The sequence below is a fragment of the Natator depressus genome, chromosome 2 (assembly GCF_965152275.1).
Source record: "Natator depressus isolate rNatDep1 chromosome 2, rNatDep2.hap1, whole genome shotgun sequence".
Classification (NCBI taxonomy): Eukaryota; Metazoa; Chordata; order Testudines; family Cheloniidae; genus Natator; species Natator depressus.
The window spans coordinates 8,882,871-8,899,555 of NC_134235.1; the positions used below are offsets into that span (position 1 = coordinate 8,882,871).

The 16,685-nt window shown below is 48.6% G+C and overlaps 1 protein-coding gene across 2 annotated transcripts in view; it reads left to right on the forward strand.

Moving 5' to 3' along the window:
* PTP4A3 (protein tyrosine phosphatase 4A3) overlaps positions 1 to 16,685 on the forward strand; it is a 108,525-nt gene that overhangs the window by 31,231 nt on the left and 60,609 nt on the right. Inside the window, exon 1 of one of the 2 annotated variants that reach the window (XM_074943774.1) lies at positions 1,312 to 1,427. The exons of the other annotated variant lie outside the window; for it this stretch is intronic. The gene's annotated coding sequence lies outside the window, so the exon portion shown is untranslated. Of the gene's footprint in view, positions 1 to 1,311; positions 1,428 to 16,685 lie in introns of those variants that run through there. 2 annotated transcript variants of the gene reach the window in all.

Below are 16,685 nucleotides of genomic sequence, written 5' to 3' on the forward strand. Positions count from 1 at the left end.
TTTGTTCGTGCATCAGCCATTGGTAGCACCTGGCACCCAGTGCTAGAGACGGTGGGTACCAGATTCAGGTTGCTAAGCAGGAGGAAGCTCTTAAAATAGAAACGTTCCCTCCAATCTCCTTGTTGTTGTTGCACCTCTCTGAACTCCCCTCCAGTGTCAGTGTCTGGCGTTAACCTGGCAGGTAATGATCCCAGCATTCCAGATACGGCAGCAACCCAGAAAGACATTGAAGCATTGAATTGACTGGAGGAAGATGGGAAATAGGTCATATGAGCTCCGGTTATAGGGCCAACAGGAAGTACTGATGTCTCCAGCTTCGACTGGAGCCACCAGCTTCTCCCAGGGCCAGGAAACAGGCCCCGTGGAATGTCTGCTCCTCATAGCTTGTTCCCCTTCTAGGTCCACCTGGAACAAGAGAGCACCCCTCTCGGCCATTAGGTTCCCATCAGTCCGTAGATTGTGGCAGGCTATAGTCTTACAGGAAGGATCATGGCTCCAGCCCCCAAAGTATTTTTCATTCTGCCTTGTAGCCAGTGGGAAAGTTTTCCAGGTCCTGATAATCCTTTGTGCTTCATATAGTACCTTCCTTCAGATGATCTTGGAGCACATTACAGAACTGAATGAAGGGATGAGCCTTCCCTGCAGCCCTGTGAGATGGGCAAGTATCGTGATCCCCAGTTTAGAAACACAAAAGCTTAACCTTTGTGTGCTTCAGTGATGCAGCCAAGATGGTGCAGGGAGCCTGTGGCGGGGCAGGGACCTGAGCCCAGATCTCTGAGGCCAGTCTCGCACCTCAGCTACCAAACCAGCCTTCCCTTTGGGTTTGACACCGCAGACTGGGGGAATGGCTCGCTTCCTGACAAAGGGGAGAGAAAATGGAATGATCTTGGGTGCCCCTGCAACGTTCCAGAGGGGAATAGTTGGGGTGGGCTGAGGGGAATGGGAAACCATCTCAGATTCTCCCTCTTCTTCTTCTCCTGCTGAAAGCCTGATGTGTAATCCGCTTGTTTGATCTGGATCAGCTTCCTGCAGGGCTGGTACCTACGATGAAATCCACGCCACACTAGCGAGCTTTCCAGTCAAGCCTCTTTTCGCAGTGCCTCAGGCTTTGGCACCACGCCAGGGCAGAACTGGAGCTCTGCGATTTGCAAGGCAGCCAGCTTAAATGATTATATTACGATTCCCTGTGGAGTTGGCCTCTCTTCCCTCCCCCACCGCCCCTCCTGCTCCGAACTGGCATTTGAGATCACTAATTGAACCCAGACATCGCAGCACTCAGCAGCAGGGAGCACGCTGATTCATCCTCTTCTTCCCCGAGCCCTGGGTTTGCTTTCTTTCTCGTTCATTGAAACAGGGGCAAGGGGCTGCCGTGGTTGTCTGGAGGCGGACGGTGGGTCTGGAAGCAGCTTGGGCTACAGGCCGAAGGGGTAACTAACCACTGCCAGCGAGCGCGGCTGGTGTTTCTAGCTCAGCGTGTGCATTAGCTTTCTCAGAGCTGCCTTTTTCTCTGTGGGTCCCCCCCCACCCCCCTGTTCCGTAAGATTTATCAGCCATGCTTGGAATCCAAGTCAGGGAAACCTCGGATGTTGGCACAGCCTTTGAGTGCTCCAAGCTGCTGGTGGGGGATATCGCAGAAAGTCAACCCCGGCTCTCACTCTGAGCGAGGCCGGGGGGTAATTCGTTCTGGCCTCCCCCACCCTGTGCGCACAGAGGAGGAGTCACAGCCTCCAGTGCAAGTGAGTTATCTGCAGCTGATTGTTAGCTTGTACTCACTGTCATGTCTCTCTTCGCATTCAAAGGCTGAAATATTGAAAGCTTTGTGGCTCCTTGCGCTGCCGTACGGGGCTAATTCTTTCAAGCTGGAGTCGTTTAGTGCCACGTGGGAGAGGCTGATGTGATGCATGCGGTGGTTGTGAAAAGTAAATAAATCTTTAGCAAATTCTCTCAAGTATCCAGATGTACAGCAATGCAGGGAAAGGGGACTGCTAGCCGTACATGCTGGCTGTCCTTGGGGTAACCTTTTTTCCTGACGATGTCTTGAGAAGTCAAGTAGTTTGACCTTGTCTTACCAACTTTTCTAGGAGAAATAGAGCGTTTCTGTTGCATTCTTGCCTGACAGTTGACTGATCTGTCTTCCTGACAAGTGTATTTTAAATACCGATCCAGAAATGCTATGCTTTTTTGTGTCTATGTAAAGGTTTCCTTTATTAAGCCTCCCAGATAGCGTTTGGTGCAAACTCAGATGGTTGGTACTGGGAGTACAGTCTTCATAAAACTAAATTAGTCAGGGTCATGAGAGCTTCTTGTGTTGGTTGTTTTGTATGGATTTCATGCCTGATGCTGGGTTTCTGGTTTTTTTGTTTAAAGAGTCATGCTCTCAACATCTGTGGAGGGGAATATTCTCAGCCTCCTTTGTTAATAAGAAAGCTGTGTGCAGACAAGAGCTCTGCTTTCATGCCAAGAGATGCAGGGTTACCTCTCCCCCTAGAGGAGATGGATAATCCGACCCAGTTGCCTTGTAGGTTGAGCATTTGTTAGTTTTTGGGCTGTTCCCAGGAATCCAGCCAGGATACGATAAAGGATGTGGACAGGCAAGCAGTGACTGTGATTGGATTACTGCTAGACATCCAGAAGTCTGGCATTACACATGGCCAGCCGTGGGCTTAGCAGCTGAGGCTGCTCAGAGTGGCTTTGGGCAGAGGCGTCGCTGAGGTTTAGTAGATGATATTGCAGAAGGACTGGGGGTCTGGAGCTAATTGTTCACTGTGAGGCTTTCGTTCTTTGCGTTCTGGGAACTGGGAGGCTCTCTTGCTGGCTCTCGGCAAACTCTGTTGATCTCTCTCAGAGGAGTATGAATGATCACCTTCCCTGCTGGGGATATTGTGAGGGTTAATGTTGGTAAGATCCTCTGATGAAAAGCAATGGATAAATGCAAAAATGGACACATGGACAACCCTGTGAGGGTATACGTGTGCAGCCTGCTGCCATGAGCCTCCAAGCCTGGATCCACAGACTTGGGCTCACGGGGCACGTGCCACAGTGCTAAATAAGGCCCTGCAGACATTGTGGCCTGGGCTCTGAAGCCTAGAGAGAGGCCTAGCACTGCGTCTGTCGACCCAGACGTGGAAGCTGGCTGTGCAGACATACCCTTAGAGGGAGCCCACGTTCCCCAGTTTCAGACGGACGTGATGGGCTTGGTGCGATCTGTACGTGAAATTCTCTGGCCTGGGTTATGCAGGAGGTCAGTCAAGGCAATCGCAGTGGTCCTGTCTGACCTTAGAATCTACGAAAGCTCAGCAGAGTATTTAAATGTGAGCCTAACCAGCATCCCAGCATTCACCCTGAAGCTAGGTACGTGTTTAGGTACCTTGCTGAATCAGGGCCTTGGTCTCTCTCGGTTTTTAATCACCTTTTGCGGGTTGACATTTCTCTTGCTCCTTCCTACCAAGAAACTCCTTCCCCTTGGCAGTTCTGTGTAATGGTGAATATTTGAATTCAGTGGTGTGGAGTTTTCGAAATGCACGGACAAGGCCTGTTGGGAAGCACAGCTCTCTGGTGCTTTGCCCTTACTTTGCTTTGTAGCTGAGCTCCTTTAATGAGCCCTGCGTGCCGTGTTCCATGCCTGCTGACTTTCTCCACCTCCACTTCTGCGCTGGGGCCACTAGCACCCTAGAAGTAATGTGCTGATTCACACAGGATGTCCGACCCAGTGATGGGAAGTGGTGCCAGGGGTTCTGGGGTGCATAGGAGGACCAGGGGTGAGTAGCAAGGAGGAAAGGCGAATGTGTCCTGCTCTGGAGTCGGGGGCATAAAACTCTCCTGTGTTTCTTAATGCCAACAGACCGTCCTTTGGAACAGTGTTGCTCAACATGCCGTGCGCACGGTTTAACAATCAGACAAGTGCTATGAAGCCGGCATGTGCCTCGCAACCGTGGAACTCTCAGTGCAAGTTTGTAGACACATTCTAATCTAGATTCACAGGCTCCTTGCTGAACTCCAAGAAAATAAAGGATTTAATCTGTTGGCCACCCAGTTCTTAAGGAAGGAAATATGGTCTAGTGGGTAGGCACTGGACAGAGAGTCAGGAGACCAGGGATCTGTTCCCAGCTCTGCCATTGACCTGCTGGGTGACATTAAGCAAGTTACTTCCTCTCTCCCCTACTGCCTTCTACCTGTCTTGTCTATGTAGATGATATGCTCTTTGGGACAGGGACTGACTCTCAATGTTTGTACAGCATCTAGCATAATGGGTCATTGTTCTCCCTGGGGGCCTGTTAGGTACATAACAGGTAATAAAACGGGTGTTAATGATGTGTGTTCTTCAGAGCAGATAGACAAGTCTGGATTTTTTCATTTTCCCGTGTCTCTGGGCTGTGGCAAGCCATGTGTTAGAATTCCATGTACTGTCAAGGCCATTTTTATTAGCTGTCCTTGCTTGGTTAGACAAACTGTTGCTAGAGAGCAGCACTTGGAGTGGTCATCTGCGTCAGCACAGTCAAGGGTGGCTTGTTCTGTGTGTTCATTCTTGATTCACACAACAGTAATGTCAGGGCTTCCGGACTGCGTAGCTTTCATCATCGCTTTGTTGCAATAGCTAGAGTGTGCAGAGACAGACTGGCTAGATGATGCCATAGATCAGCGGTTCTCAAACTTTTGTACTGGTGACCCCTTTCACATAGCAAGCCTCTGAGTGCCACCCCCTTTATAAATTAAAAACACTTTTAAATATATTTGACACCATTATAAATGCTGGAGGCAAAGCGGGGTTTAGGGTGGAGGCTGACAGCTTGCGACCCCCCCATGTAATAACCTCGCGACCCCCTGAGGGTCCCGACCCCCAGTTTGAGAACCCCTGCCATAGACGAAGGGCTTGTGTAACTTTGGTAACTTACCAGAATAATCTCTCCCAATACAGATATTTGGGTGTTTCCAGGTGGATGTGTTCTTATTCTGGGATAAGAGTGTCCACACAGGAGTAGCTTCTTCAGTAGATTTCCAAGTGTAGACAAGCCCTGAGGCTGTGTACGTAAACTCTCTGCTTTCCGCTAAGGGCAGGAACGCCTGTAGTTCAATAAGAAGTAAAGAACTAAATGGCAGTTGACAGAATTTTCAACTTCTCTGGGCTTCAGATGCATTCCATAGCAACTACATTGAGGTGCCTTGAACAGTGCTCTTCTGTTCTCCTCCCCTGCTCCTTCTTGCACACCTTACCTAATAGCCTACTCATTCCCGTCGATTCAAAGACCTCTGCACTAGCACCAAACCTAAACGCTGCATGAAGTCCGTCTTTACATCTGATAGTTGTTTTTTAATGCTTGCTCTGCCCTGCAGAGCATAGGAGTTAATTGCAAGATTCTCCTGTTACAGCCCGTGCGATGTATGAGGAAGGAAGGGTTAAATGAAAGGGGCGCGCATGGAAGCAAGTCTTCGCATCATTGCAAGTCAAGCTGGGCCGTAAGTTTAGATCAAAACCATTGGTTAACAACTTGCACTAACAACAGTGTCTGCATATCCTTACACACTAAGTGGAGTTGAGTTTATAGTGCAAAATGTATTGCTCTGTCCATTGGAGGAAAACTGGCCATCGGTGGGATATGATGCCTGTGGCTGTTGGGAAATGTGGTCAAGGTAGCTGGCTAAAACAGGATCACGTGACCGTGTCCAGTCTGGGGTCTGTAGTTTTTAACAAATAACAGGTCAGTTGGTAAGTGTGGTACTGTGGAAACTCTGTGAAACAGGTGTCTGTCTTAAGTACTCATATGCCTCCATCCCAATCACTGTGGTGTCTAAACCCCTCAATCCTCACAACACCAGGTGAGATTTGCAAGTGCCGATAGCCCCATTTTACAGATGGACAACTGACATGCAGACAGAGTCAGTGAGTTGCCCAACGTCACCTGTGACCGAGCCGGGACTTGAGCCCAGGTCTCTTAAGGCTGGTGCCCTAACCACTGGGCCATCCTTTCTCTCATTTGGAAAACTGTTTGGTTACATGACTCCCCTACCATCCCTGCAGGATCACAGGCCTTCAGCAGCACTCTTCTTCAAAGGACACACCTCCCGTTCTTATTGCCCATTGGGACTGGTCACCTTGATCGAAACTCTCAACCAGGAATAGGCTTTGCATTTATCCTGGGAGGTCCATCCACTACCATCCTGTACGTTCTGCCACCACCCCTTCCTGCATCTCAGGCTGGTGACAGAGATGTGGCCACGTCTTGCAAAGGGAGACATTCTTTGGTGAATTCTTCATGTGCACGCTAGATCTCTGTATGTGTTCCTGAATGACACTCCCTAGCCCTTCTCCTCTTCCTCCAGCAACATAGCTGGGTTTGCCACTCTCTTGCATGCTTATTGCTAGAGCTGGTCAATGTCTTTCTAACAGTTTCAGTGAAAAATGGCCTCTTGTATTCTAAATAGAAAGTTTCATTTGTCTTAAAAATGTCCAGTTTTCTCTGCCATCCACCCCCCTGCCACCCCTCCAAAAAATTCTCCCGTTTCCAAAAACTCTCTAGGAAACCCCACAAATTTACATTTCTTTCAAAAATGTTCATGGCAAGTAACAACAGCATTTTCCAACCAGCTCTACTTATTTCTCAAGCAGCTTCTTGGAGGCAGACATACCTACACCGTGTGCCTCTTCCTTCCCTCTACTGACTGATGCATTTGTCCTGCCTGACTGTCTTATTGCCTGGTGGCTCGTGGCTTTTGTTAAAAGAGAGCGAGGCCCGAATTGGTGACACTGATCTGCTTTTTCCGGCCGCTTGGCAGCACTGCACCTGGGCCAGTCTCCTCCCAGTCATCACTTAGAGATCTGTGTGCAGATGTTGGGTTGTTTTTTTCCTCCAGGCCTTTCATCTTTAGTTCCTGCTTCCTTCCACACCCTTACTCCCACTGGGAATTGCTGAACTTTTCTTTCCTTTGGCAAGCCCCTTGCTGTGGTTATTGGTTGTAACCGATACAATCTCTCTCCCGTTGTCAGATTCAGTTTTTCTCAGTGGCGTTGGAGTCCTGGCTGGGCAGGAGGACTGTGATGTCTTCTGTAAGGTCTTTACACAGGACTTCTTTCTGCATACCAGGTCTATCACAAACTTGTGTGTATACATCCCCTCACCTTCTGTTCCAGTTACAGTGGTTTGTCATGTGCTGCTGTTGCTTTAAGTTCTACTGTAGCTGACCTTTTGCCGTTCCTTTAATCTGCTGCCTTGCATGATAGGTAAGAATGCATGGTCAGGATTTTCAAAAGGGATTAGCAATTATGGATGCCTCAGTCCTTTGGCTGCTCAGTTTGAGACATGGGTGCTGGATACTTTGGGCACAACAGGCCCCATTCACGGTGTCACCAGCTGAATACCAAAAATCACTAAGCGTTCTTTAAAATCTTGACCACACTCCAACTTTCAACAATGTCCTCCCCCACCTTTGCAACTCAGGGCACGTCTATGCAGCAAATAAATCCTGCGGCAGAGGGAATCAGATTCCAGGTCACCTGAGTCGGGCTTGTGCTACAGGGCTAAAAATAGCAGTGTAGACATTCCCGCTCAGGCTGGAGCCTGGCTTCTGAGACCCACCACCATCACTAAGTTTGAACCTGGGCTCCATCCAGAGCGAGAATGTCTACACTGTTGTTTTTAGCTCTGTAGCGCGAGCCCGAGCCAGTTGACCCGTGCTCTGAAACTCACTGCCACGGGAGATTTTTGTTGTTGTTGCAGTTTAGGTGAACCCTCAGGCACAACCAAGGAAAGAATCCTGTTCCTTCCCCCGTCCCTTTGATCCTCTACCACTGATTGTTTTATTTCTAGTAAGATTTTTTTAAGGATAAAATGTAAAGTTTGTTTAAAGGAAAAGCGATTTATAAAACTCCATAGGAACAGAAAAGTTTTTATGACACGCTTCAGCTAAGTTTTGAGAGTTTGGAGATCAAAATGTTCTTGGGAGGGTGGGGGGACAGAAGGAATACATAATGCTAGTGTCTGTGAACCAGCAAGCGAAATGGACTGGAAACAAGGTGAAACTGACCAGTCTTGTTCTGCTATATAAACTGAACCAGGAGTGGAAAACAAGCAAATGGCACAGTGAAAATTCAGTTAAAATCTGTGGCTTTTTAAAGGAAATAACTAAAAAAGGTAGAGTTTAAAAGTCTTGACAATGTAATTAATTTTTGTGGAATTAGCACATGTAGAAATTCCCTCCAAAGAGCCATTTAAAAATAAATCTGGCTTATAAAGTGCACTCTTCTTCTTTTTCATGACTTTTTTTTTTTTTGGGTGGGGTTATAAACCAAAACCTGAATAGGCTTTATCAATTCTCCACCTTCTGTTTCGCTGGGTAATGTTCAACTTCAGCCATCTTCACTGAGATGAAAAAACAAGAAAAAAACAAAACCCCCACCTATTCTCTCCTGTACTAGAACGTGCCCAAAGGTGAAGTGTGAGAATTTTGTGCCGTGCATAAAGTGGAGGGGGCGTGAGGGGATGATCTCTCCCCTTTTTAGGAACTGTAGCGTAATACAGATTCATTTATCAAAGGAAATCTGTGTCGATTTCTTTCCAATCTCGCCTCTGTCCTGTTTTACATACCCATTTTTGAAGAGAAGAGGCTGTGCATGGTGGTATGTCGTGTGTTAGTGTTGCAAAGCTCTGTGGAAGTAGACCAGACCTCTTGTCACACCAAGATAGTGGTGGGATTTCAGGGCTGTTGGCGTGAAAGAGAACTGCTCTCCGTTCAGTTTGTTTAGAGATGACAGAAAAGTAGCAGATCCTTCAGCTACTGAAAAACCTCTGGTAACCAAGGGCAACTTGGCAACTTAGAGAAATGGGAGCTTTAAGATGTAAATTAGACCCTTCAGCTGGTTCCCCAGATGGGGCGAGAACCTGTCTCGCATAATTCTTTATTCATTTTATAAAAGAAAACACAGAAATTCAGATCCCCATCCAAGTTGAGGAGAGCTTCCTATTCAGAGAGTTCGGTACAGCAGTTCTGTTATCAAAAGACCCTGCATTTGCATCTACGGCATCGAACAAAACCTCACCTACTCTGTACAGAGCTGCGGCAGGCTTTTCTGGGACTGTTCTCCAGGCTGTCAGTAAGTAACTCAAGCCAGACTACACAAGAGTTTTGGATTAAATGGCTCTTTTGACGCTTTGCTAGAAGCATCGAACGATGGTCGTACAGGTGGGAGTGTGCGAACTCATTAGTAATAAGTTTTAGATAGCTGTGGGTATATCTCTCCCTCTTCCCTGTTTATCTGGGGGATCCATAGAGATCAGATCAGAGACCGAGGTTTGACTGGTTTGGAGTAGTAGTGGCTGGAAGCTGTTACAGGCTGATGGCTATTTGGTGGCTTGTGTATAATAGTACCTCTATCTTATATAGCTCTTTTCATCAGTAGATCTCAAAGCGACTTACAGAGGAGGTCAGTATCTTTATCCCCATTCTACAGGTGCGGAAACTGAGGCATGAGGCAGGATGTGGCTTGCCCAAGGCCACCCAACAGGTCAGTGACAGAGCCGGGAATTGAACCCAGGTCTCAGTGCAGTGCTGTACCCATTGCCTGGCTGTCTCTGTGTCTCTCCTGTGTGTAGGTGTGCACAATCCCAGCAGGGTGACCGAAGCTCAAATGGTCCAGCCCAGCAAAGCCTAACTGCCCTTTCGTGCTGGCGTGGCTGGGGTAGCAGCGGGTGTGAGGAAGCATGCCTGGATCTGCTCCATGCTGTACATGTCCTCTGGGCTGTCTTCTGTCAATGGGTCCTCCTGAGCTGTGCGAAAGGCCAGGACCCGGAACGAGAGTCGCAGTGTCTCTCTTGCCCTGGGGTTAGATTAGAGAGATTGTTGCCTCCCTGGCTCCAGAGACTTCCTGAGCATGTGTGTGCGCGGGGGGGAAGGCAGGATGGTGACCAGGTCCAGCCCCGCACCGGGGTCAGCAGGCACTGCCCCACTTGGAGAAATGGGAAAACACCGTCCAGACTCTGTGCCGTTCATGGCTGTTGGAAGAATGAGGGTTCCATGTGAGGAATCACCTCCGGTGCTCGTTCCCGAAGTGGGGCCAAAGCAACATGCTCCAGAAAATTAGCCTGGCATTCATCATGCCAGGCCCAGGAGCGCTGCCACAAGGGCCCTCGGTGGGTGAGCCAGCATGCTGCCGAAGTGAATTCAGGCCACCCCTGAAACGTTGATTTAGAGCCTCCCCTGATGGCTGGTGTTGGGATTCAGCTGCTGGAGTGACAACTGGGCCTTGCACCTGGAGCAGGATTGGGGCAGCCCTAGAATGCTGGGGAGCGGTGAGAGTGGAGCTGTTGGCTTGCCAGCATGGGGGGTGAGCCGGGGGTGGGGGGGAATGACTCTGGTTAAGGTTCAGATTTAATTTCATGCTATTGAGCAATAGTGCAGGGCCAAATGATGCCAGCTTAAACCGGGGCTGAATTTGACTCCCGGCTGATCGCTTTGCATGGCGCTAACTAGGGGTCAGCAGCACCTTGTGAGCTGACCTCTGCATGTCATGGCACAGACCCTCAATGAGCAAGGAGGCCCTGACTCCGGGGATAGGGAACCTCACTGCTGCTTGTCCCCGGTCCCATCCATTCCTCCTTTCTCTGGGTGAATAACGCTGCTCCCACACCCGCTCTTCTCTTTCGGATTGGCATCGCCGACCCCGGCAGCACGTGGGCAGAGCAGGAAGCGGAGCGCTGACTGTAAGGGGATCTGGCAGCGTGGGAATGGCATGATTGGCATTCCCGCGCCCTCGGGCAGACGGGAGGCAGCTTGCAGTGCGGCTCGGGGACAGAGAATACACGGAGCACTGAGCAAGTTATAATGATTTGACATGCATTCCTCAGCGGTGAACAGCCTATAATGGCAGGCATTCCCGAAAATACTGACTGGGCAAGGCTAGGTGTGGTGTGTAATGGGTTTGTTTGTGGGCTGGCCTCTCCCCTCTCTACACCTGGGCTGCAGTGTCGGTTCATTTTACAAGTGAAGTGAGTCTTGTGGTCTCATCCTGCTTGGCTGCTTGGAAGTCCCGTAACTGGGCTTGACTGGCACCTCTGTCCAGGAGGAACAGGACACCATGGGAGCCAGGGTCCCACGAGACCAGCGCTGAGAATGCAGAGGGCCTGTCCATGCTGTGCCTTTCTCCAGTCGGTGCTGCGGGGAACTTAAATTTACCTTTCGGTTCATACAGTGCAGATGTCTGTCTAGCCCAGAGGCTCCCATCCCCCTCTCTGGGCACTCTTGCCATCCGATCTTATAACAAAGCACTCGCCTCTTCCCGCCATCGGTGCTGAGCCCCCCAGTTAACCAGTGCCAACCTCTCCACGTGTGGCAGCTTCTTTCCCAAATACTGGGGCGCCAAGGTGGGTCTTGCAGGCTGTTCGGAAGGCTTATGAATCCAAGCTCTGCCAGACCACAGGGTCGGAGGAAGCACATTCCCAAGTCTAGGTCTGAGGGGTGGTCTCGTGGATGGGGCCCTGGGGTGAGGTTTGGGCTGGGAATTCAGCCCCTGGCTGCCATTGTGACCTTGGGCGAGTGATGTGGGAGCCGGGACAGGCAGTGTCGTTTACTCTGGCCTGGTCTCTTAAGTCACTTTTCAGAACGGGACCGAGGCACTTCTTTAACACTTAACCTTGAGCCTTGGCTCTGAAGCTGTAAAATGGTGGTAATACTTCCTTTGACAGTTCCACAGCCAGTCTTATGAACGTATTGCCATGTCAGTGCGGAACGGCAGCTCCCGGAAGATGAGGGTTGCTCGGCTGTGAGCTGGCTGCTTGTGTGCGGAGGGTTTAAATCGGTAAGTCAGAGATGCAGGAGAATCTCTGGCTATGTGCTTTCTTCAAGGCTTCTCATTTTCCACAAGCCATATAGTAAATATTGTATCTTTGCTAAATGAGTTGGCTCACGTGTAATGAGTGACTTGCGTGGCAGATAGCTGTCAGAGGCATGCAGATTAGGAGCTCTTAATGAGCAGGACGACGCTACCAGGATTCCCAGGTCGGGGCAGGAGCCAGGCACATCTTCTCAGTTTCCCTTTGGCAGTCTCCCAACCCGCCCGCCCCTCTTATGGTGATTCATGGTTTGATTACTGCAATGGGCTTTTTCCAGCATTACTGCTCCAAATCTTTACCTAGTGCCCACAGCAAAATCCTGCCTCGTTAGTGGTGCAGGGGATCTCGAGTACATTTCTAGCGCTCTGAATGCTGCTTCAATGTAGTTGACTAAATCTGCAAGCCCTTATATCGTATGGATCCTGGTTCCTTAGCAAGCTGCTCCCCCAGCCTGGGCTTTCCTGGTAACTTCAGATTTGAACACCCAGGGTCGAGAACTAAGGAATCTTTTTATTGGCCAAGAGTCCTTTATTTCCCCTTGTCTGTCCGCCAGAATCTGTTGACATCCAAGGGTACAATCCAATCCCATCTGTTTACAGCAGCATTCACTACAGGTGGTCTTTTCCTCACCAGCCCGAGTCTGGGTGGGAATATGGTTAGTCTCCATCAGTCAGAAGCAGCTTGCCCCACTGATGCGCTTTGTGTTTTCAGTCTCTGTTCTGTGTGTGCCCCCAGGTTTCACAGTGTGTGTGTGTCTACAAACACACAAAGGTTACTGAGCTTCTGCCGAAACAGCTCTGCGTCTGTGTTACTACAGCCTCCTGCTATGTTCCTTCAAGGAACTGGGCTGGGCTGTCAGTTTCTCTCTTGCTCATAGCAAGAGGCAGATCTGAGTTTGTGTAGGCTCTGGTTTTAGTATAGTAATAAAAATGTTCCGTAATAAGGCCTTGAAACCAAGGGTCTTAAAGTGTTTCACTCAAACTGAGCCTTGTAGCTAGATCTGGGCAAAGAGTGCAGAGGAGTATTTGCTAACTCTTTTCAGAAACTTTTCTCGGAGTTAGCTTTGTTGCATTCACCTTTTTCACGGACATTTGAGGGAGCTCTTGTTCTTACACAGGCATGTTTGAAGGTCAAATTTCAGGCCCGGGTTTAATTCAGAAAAGAAAGTTATTTAACCAAAAATTCATTTGGGGCAGAAACAAAATTAGTACATAAAGGTTAGGTCATCCCATTGGGGAACAGATGCCATGTAAGGTTGCCAACCGTCCCATATTATAAGGGATGTCCTCTATTTAAATCAGGTTTCTGGCAGCACTACACCTCTGGTTAAAATACAGAATAAAAGGAGTCTCGTATTGCTTTAGAAGGCTGACAGAGGGGCAGGTGGGCCAAATTTGAGTGGTGGTGTGACCTAGTGCACAGGGTCGCAACACCACTCAGATTTGGCCTGGCCACCCCACCATCATGCATGTCCTGTATTTTTGAAAAACCGTGTTGGCAACCTTAATGCCATGTGACTTAAGTGACCAGTCACACAACTTGCCTATCCGTGCAAACAGTTTGTGAACAATCTATAGGCTGATATTTCTTTGAATAAACCATTGATTAGTTTTGAATGGAGAATAAATTAATAAATCATGCTCTGTTTGTAGGTGAATTACCAGCACAAAAATAAGGGTAAACTTGATGGCTAAATTGTCATAAAAATCTATTAGCTCTACCTGCACCATCCCTCTTGGAAAAATATCATTTATACCCCTTTTACAGATGGGTCAATTGAGATATAGAGCAGTTAATTGGCTTCTTCAAGGTCAAGCTGCAAGTAGCAGAACTGGGATGAACGCAGCTTTTTGTTTTAAGTAATGCAGTCCTTAAACAAAAATAATGAGGAGTCCTTGTGGCACCTTAGAGATTAACAAATTTATTTGGGCATAAGCTTTCATGGGTTGGAACCCCCTTCATCAGATGCATGGAGTGAAAATACAGGAGCAGGTCTAAATACAAGAAAGGATGGGGGTTGCTTTACCAAGTGTGAGGTCAGCTTATGCCCAAAGAAATGTGTTAGTCTCTAAGGTGCCACAAGGACTCCTCTTTATTTTTGCTGTTACAGACTAACATGGCTACCACTCTGAGTCCTTAAACAGCCTCCTTCAGGAGACAAGCAAAGGGTTAATGAGACTTACTCATAAACGCGCTTGATAACGCCCACTTATCACTCACTCATGTATCCTACAGTTACTGACAGTTGAGGTTTCAGCAAAAGATGCTTGTGGCAAAATGTAAATTGCAATTTGCTTGGTACGTGTTGCTTTCGGGGGGTCTTTTGAAAAACGCCATTTGTGTTCCGGAGCTTCAGACAGTACAGACCTGAAAATTAATGCTTCTGCCTATGTAAATTAAAAGCAAAACCCAGTGTTGAAACCAGATCACAGGAGGCTTAAGCCATCGCTCTGTGCAGAATGTTAAATACCCAGTGAGCTGGAAGCAGCCTGACAGACCGGGGTTTTTGTGGCTGCCTGCCTTGCTTGAGACTCCAAAACTGCTAGCTGGATTTCTGAAAGGTACAGACGCAGCCGAGGTGAGTCTTGTGCTGATTATTCCGGGCCAGTTGTTCAAAGTAATATTGGGCTTGAACTTGTCTTTGGTTTGACACCCCCCACCCGCACCCCCTTTTCCCTCTGCTGTTGCTCACTGAACCTTTTACCCAGCTCTAAAACAGTGTTATGGATTAAAGGCTGAGTCTAAGGTAAGAGGAATTAATGCGATTCATATAAATCGGGTGGATCAGAAGAGCACTCTAGCTGGTCAGCTAGCCCATCCTCCAGACTCTTGGCAGTATCGTCCCTGAACCCTCGCTGCTAGATGGATGTCAGTCGTATACCTACTGATGTCTGTGGTCCAATCATGGAATAGCTCCACTGGTGGGGGAGTCCACAGTGTCCCACGGCCCAAGGTGTTGGATTGCTCCTCTATTCTTAGCTGTCCTCTATGCTGCAGGTTGAAGCTCTTTAGCATAACGCTACTGGGCTGCTAGGACAGCCCAGGAATGTTGCTCATTACAACAGCTGGGGGCTTTCTCCAGCGGTTCTCAAACTTCATTGCACCATGACCCCATCCTGACAACAAAAATTACTATACAACCCCAGGAAGGGGGACTGAAGCCTGAGCCTTGCCGCTGTGGGTGGGAGGGGCAGGAAAGGGCTGTAACCGGAGCCCCACCGCCCTGGCTGTGGCTTCAACCCCAAGCCCCAGCAAGTCTAACGCCAGCCCTGGCGACCCCATTAAAACAGGGTTGCAACCCAGTTTGAGAACCGCAGGTAGCCTAATAGAACTGCCTCAGTGTGCTCTAAGCTGAGGGTTGTGAGCGTACAAGCCACGGCAAGGGCGGGAGGGATAGCTCAGTGGTTTGAGCATTGGCCTGCTAACCCCCAGGGTTGTGAGTTCAATCCTTGAGGGGGCCATTTAGGAATCTGGGGCAAAAATTGGGGGATTGATCCTGCTTTGAGCAGGGGGTTGGACTAGATGACCTCCTGAGGTTCCTTCCAACCCTGAGATTCTATGATTCTAAGGTAGGAAGGTTGCAACTAGCCGTGAGCTAATTCATATGCTGTATGTGTCCACAGTATGTGCAGGGTGGTATTTATAACACATACCCAGGTTATATTTGTAGGGGTATTACGGTAGGCAGTTCTTTGTGATTAAAACCCCCTTTCGGTCTCTGTACTCACGTTGAGATCAGGCTGAATTCGGTGCTCTATATGGCCCTCTTGGCCCTAGCTATGTGACTAAAAGGACAAGAGCCGTCCGCTTCTGATACGCACGCGCTGCCTCGGCACCGGTCTGCCAGTGTCCTTTGCTAGGTGTTTCTGCCTAAGCCAGGCAGCAAAGCATGCCTTACTGTGTCATCTGGGTATGTGGTAGGTCCACAAACACCGACCCATGTGTGTTTCATGTCCGGCCTAGCTAAATGTAACACCGCTGCACACTTACAACTGTACTTCCCATTCCCATTTACACAGTACTGTGCTGTGACTCCGCTCTTCCTCTTCGGAACCCAGGAGGTGAAAGGCTAGTACGTTGAAGCATTACTCACAGACATATACTAGGTCTGGTAGTGTGTACGCTGCCCTCTGTTGGATTAAATCAGAATTGCTCAGCAGCGTCCAAGATCCTGTACAGCTTGCAGCTAAAAGGGATTCTCCTTTATCTCAGCCATTAAAGAACTACAGCTGTGGACCAGGAAGGCCCTGTTTTCTATCACCTCTGCTGTTGTGAAGTTCCAAAAGGTCACATCATTGCATAATATTGATAGTCATGAAGTCTTGGATTGTGTCTTCACTAGGAAAAAGGTGTATGTTTCAACCTGTAATCAGTTAATCTGTGGTACATTCTTTTTGGATCCCATTGTAGTGTCTCTTTCTGGAGCAATTACTCTCCACTGGCACTTGAGTTGACACTAGCCTAGAAGGCTGGTTAAATCAGGGTTATTATTATTGCTAATAGTGCTTTGCACTTGGCATTCTGTATCCTTAAAATCTCCAACTGTGTTAGAAAGGTGGGGTAAGCATTACCCCGATTTGACGAATGAGGAAACTGAAGCACCCAGGAGTGAAGTGGCTTAAGAACAGAGTCATGGCTCTCAGCCCCAGACCATAGCTCGCTCCGCAGTGATTCCTGCTCCCCTGACAATCGCCTGGCACTGATCTCTACCTGTTGCTGTTTTGTCTTTATTATGGATAATGGTGAATCATGAAGGTTGTTACAAGGAGGAGGGAGAAAAATGGTTCTTGTTAACCTCTGAGGATAGGACAGAAGCAATGGGCTTAAATTGCAACAAGGGCAGTTTAGGTTGGACATTAGGAAAAA